Source organism: Lycium ferocissimum, chromosome 11 (genome assembly GCF_029784015.1).
Source record: "Lycium ferocissimum isolate CSIRO_LF1 chromosome 11, AGI_CSIRO_Lferr_CH_V1, whole genome shotgun sequence".
Classification (NCBI taxonomy): domain Eukaryota; kingdom Viridiplantae; phylum Streptophyta; class Magnoliopsida; order Solanales; family Solanaceae; genus Lycium; species Lycium ferocissimum.
This window is the reverse complement of record NC_081352.1, coordinates 51,389,819-51,394,569: the sequence shown is the minus strand read 5'-3', so window position 1 is coordinate 51,394,569 and position 4,751 is coordinate 51,389,819. Positions and strand designations below refer to the sequence as shown.

Genomic DNA, 4,751 nt, shown 5'->3' with positions numbered 1-4,751 from the left:
GGTATCTTCCTTTGAAAAACTCTTCAACTTGTTTGATTCCAAGGCAACAAAGGAAAAGGAGGATGGTGTTCTTGTTTCTAAGGTATAAAAAAAAATATGTAACCTCAATTATGTGTTGTTTTTATTAAAAACATCAAGTTGTTGATGATGACGATACATATGACCACGACGGGTATCAGCATTTCGATGATCATGACCTTGCCGTGGATGTTCCTGAAGGAAATATAGCTGCTGAGCAAACTAAGTCAAGTGTCAAGGAAAATGAGAGAGTTACTGGTGGTGAGGCAAATGAGGGAGTTACTGGTGGTGTTTATTGTATATTATTCCCTCACCTTCTGAATTACATAATTATCTCTTATTTATATAACTTATAATATACCTTTTTTCTGTCTTAGGGGCAGCGGAAACACCTGTTGTGAATGATTCAAACATATAGCATGACAAAGAACTCACTGATAAAGTTTTGGCCAAGTTAAACATGTCCCCAATTGTGCTTCATAGGCAACATGCCAAAAAAGAAGACATGACACATGAAGAATTGGCTCGGAAAAAGTTTCCAGCAAAATGTGTTTCTTCTCCATTTGTGGTAGATTTTGGTTCTGATATAAGTGGCACATCAAAGTCAGTGCCCAAGTACATTTTTGGGGAGAAGTATCCTTTTGTGAACAACATTGATGGGTTTGATCCCTATTCACCTAAAGGTAGAGCATTTCTTTGAGTTTGTTGATGATGGGATGATTTCAACACAAAGGTAGCTTCATTGTTTTAAGATTTTTCTTTTCTATTTACAATGATCCGTATGTAATGATTATTTTTCATTTTCATGATTTTAAAGCCCCAAAGAGATTTATCCTGAGGAAAAAAAAAATATGTCTGTGCCTTTAATTTTTGGATCAATTTATGTGACGAAGAGGAATTGGTTCCACATGACTTCATGCAGTGGTCAACTTTTAACTGACGAAGTATGTGATTTTCTTATAATTTTCAGTGTTTCTATTCCAGATGAATCGTGAATTAGAGGATTATGAAACAATGTATAAACCTGCATATGAATCGTGAATTAGAGGGTCTCCTTGTTTCCAGCTAATATATCATCATCCTATCGCCGAATAAGTCGTCGGCTAAAATAAAGCTTTTGCGAAATAAAGGAAACAAGTGCTTGATTCACGTAGAAGGTTCTTTTATGCTCTCATGCTGGCGCTATAATATTATTTTACTCATGTAGTTTCGGTTTCTATGCTTTTATTTGTGTTATAGCAATAGATTTTTGATGTTTGAAACTTGAAAGAAGATGAAATGCGGTGTTTGAAGAAAGGACAAGTGCCTGAGCCATCTAGAAGGTTCGTTTAATTTATCTGTTACTGTTGGTATAATATTACTCTAGTCTTGATGTCAGGATTTTTTTTGGGGGAGGGGGGGGGGGGGTTTGTTGGATTGTTGGGTCTGAATTTGTTGCATGTTAGTGTTTTGAAATCTGTGATTTTTCCCCAAGTTAATGTATGTTGAATTTTGTGTACTTAGATTAGTTACTTAAAAGGGTTCAAAATGGAGTGAAATAGATACTGAGAATTTATATTGCCGACTCAAACTTGTTTGAATATTGTTGCTCTTGTTTTGGCTTGGTATTTCAATAGTGAGTCTTGTGGGGTTTATACCTTTTTAGTATATTTGTTGCTCTTGAAATCAGTTAAATTGATATCAATTGAGCATATTTGCGATCTGAAATTTAAGTAAGCTATATTTGTTTTTTGAATTCAACTGAATACTGTAAATTAGAGGTGATAGGGAAGTTGGAAAGTGTTGATGAATGTTTCTCTTGCTACGGGAAGTCCAGGGTGGGGTTTAGTTGTTGTTTAGCAAGTTCTAAAGTTTCTTTGGGTTGATTTACTAATGATTGTTACTTTACTTCTATTTTTCGATCTCAGCACAGTGATGTCATATTTTACTATTTGAGAAAAAGGGGTAAATATGATCCTACTGTTGTTGTACGGTTCAAGACAACTGACTGGTTTTTTGGTGGCAAAATAGCTGAATTCTATAAAAAGTATATCAAGGTGAACCATGACGCTGCTATTATTCCTGAAGTTAATGAGATATCTCAGTATATTCAACGATTTTACTGTGACGCAAATGTACCATGGGACACGATTGACCACATGTTAATTCAATGCTGTCAAGCGTGGAAAAAAAATACGAGTCACTAGGTCTTGGGTGTGCTTACGTTCAAGGATAAGTGCATCCACTTATATGACTCTAACCATGGTGCTTTGAATGATTCTTTTGTTACAAAAGCATTGTTGCCTTTTGTATTCATGATACCTCAATTCTTGACAAGTACTGAATTCTATGACAAGAGGAATGACATTGATTTCAAAAATCATGCATATGACGGTAGAGCACTATCTAACCCGTCGTTGGTCAAGTTGGTCAGCGATCTGCCACATCAGTTCAATGCGTAAGTTCTTTTTTTATACCATTATAATCACGATATTTTGTGTACCTACGATAAACTTATGGGAAATTTGGTGCTTACAAGGATTGTGATGCTTTAATTACTTTCTTTGAGTATTTCATCATTGGGAAAAAAAAATAGACAAGTAGAATTTCGACATCGACACATATCGCGCAAGAATTGGATCCCAGTTGTGGCAATATGGATTGAAAAAACAACAGTTTGTGTCGTGAGCGCTGATGAGATCAAGGGCAGGATCGAGAAGAAGAAGATAGGGCGTCCAAAAAAGCCGAGAAACATAGTGCATTTGTAACTTCAATGTACTTATTAGGGGTATTTGATGTTCTATTTTGTTAAAGTACCACTTTTGATGAATCACAATACCTTTTTGCTATTCGCGAAAGCAAAAAACTACTGTGACTAGTTAATTTGTTATGGATATTTTGTGTAATTGACTTGTAAAAATCTGAAGGCATGGAGCAATTATGGAATTATGGTCTTGTATTTGTTTGCTCTTACCGAATGATTGTTAGTCAGAGGCCGATTGACATGTCGTTGGTATGATTTAGTCACTGATAATACTCTAAGGAATTTGTCACGGGAATTACATATGCAGGTTTATATATTGTTATACACGCATAAACAGGGTTATGCATTATTATACTTCACTCGTATAGAAAGGAATTTGTCATGGGAACTTCAGACGTAGGTTTATACATTGTTTATACACACATATACAAGGTTATACATTATTATACTTCACTTTTATATAAAGGAATTTGTCACGGGATTTGCATATATAGGTTTATACATTGTTATACACACATATACAGGGTTATACATTATTATAATTCACTTGTGGATTATATAGTCTTGAGGCTGCATATTGGTGATTTTTTTTTTAAGAGGAACCACCCAATTCCAAAATCAGAACCTGAATGGTATTTTATTAATATGAAAATGAACTAATGAGGGGAGGGCTTAAGCCATACCCGTATATGGATGAAACTGGACCATGATATACAATTACTTAAATGATACTAAGTGATGCATGACCTAAGGGAGAGGAAGAATTAGATTGATGTGGGGAGCTAGAATGATGCATGAAATACCTATGTACGTAAAATAACCAACATTTATTTTTACTTAGTGTTGGCTATCTCTGTATTACAATGAAACTAATACACTCTAACCTAGTATAGATTACCAAATCAAGGTGGATCAAAGTAGTACGCTTTGTCATTTTGAGGTCTTGCTCTTATACTAGGCGATCCATCTATATGTGTTCGGATACCTCTGTTGTTCTTGGAAGCTCCTGAAAGCTGTCATATGTGATTGTATTGTTGTGTCAATGACTGGTTTATGCCAGCCTATCAGCTGCTCGATTAGCTTCTCTGAGCTAGTGTCTTATTTGTATATGGTATTGATTCAACAATTGTTGAACCCACTTTACAGCTTGAGCAATATTCCAAGGGATTCTGATTTTATCTTATACAGCTTGTACCACTAGGAGAGAGTCAACTTCAATTATAATATTTGTAACACCTCGTAGCTTCGGGCGAAGGTTTGACTCATAAGATGATAATATAATGGAACCAATATGAGGGTTATAGGAAGTGTTGTGAAAACTAATCAAGTCATAAGAAATGTCTTTGGGCAAAGCAAAGTTGGAAGCCACTCTACGGGGCATGTTGGCAAGTGAGTTTGTAGAAGGTCTTATTTCCATCGACCATAACCCCTTTATTAATTAGTAATTTTGGAAAACTTCCTAAATGAAAGTTGTAGCCACTTGAAATACCTTTCCAACGGTATATTATGGGGTCAAGGGGACATCCGTACAAAAAGTTATGGCCATTTTCTTGAAGGATTATAGAGCAGTCCGTTCCTTTGGTCATGTTATACGAACTTGTTATACGGCCCATATAATTTTATACGGACCGTATAACTCATCCGTACTTCATGAAACTTCAAATCGACGTTCTGTTTTTAGCCATGATAAAATATGGTCATATTATACGGACCGTATAATATGTCCATATAATTTCCGCCTCACTTTTGTATAAATTCAAGCCTTCAGTTCTTTTATTTCATTATTCACAATTCCAAGCCCTAGCAACAATCCAAAACATCAAGATAAGTCAATCCAAACCCTTCCAACTCAATTCTAACATATACTGTAATAATCTAAGCAAGAAATCATTGTTCTAACCTAGGGTTTTCAAGAAAAACCCATCTCAAGGTTCAAGAATTCAAGATTTTGGAAATCTTCTTCAAAGTTAAAATCTTTAATTCAAGTTTG

At 35.1% G+C, this 4,751-nt stretch overlaps 1 long non-coding RNA gene across 1 annotated transcript; it reads left to right on the top strand.

The window, feature by feature from the left end:
- Positions 1–906, top strand: LOC132037862 (uncharacterized). The gene is made up of 3 exons (XR_009410062.1): positions 1–82; positions 220–315; positions 396–906. It is a non-coding gene; the product is annotated as an uncharacterized LOC132037862 (long non-coding RNA).
- Positions 907–4,751: the final 3,845 nt, after the last annotated feature.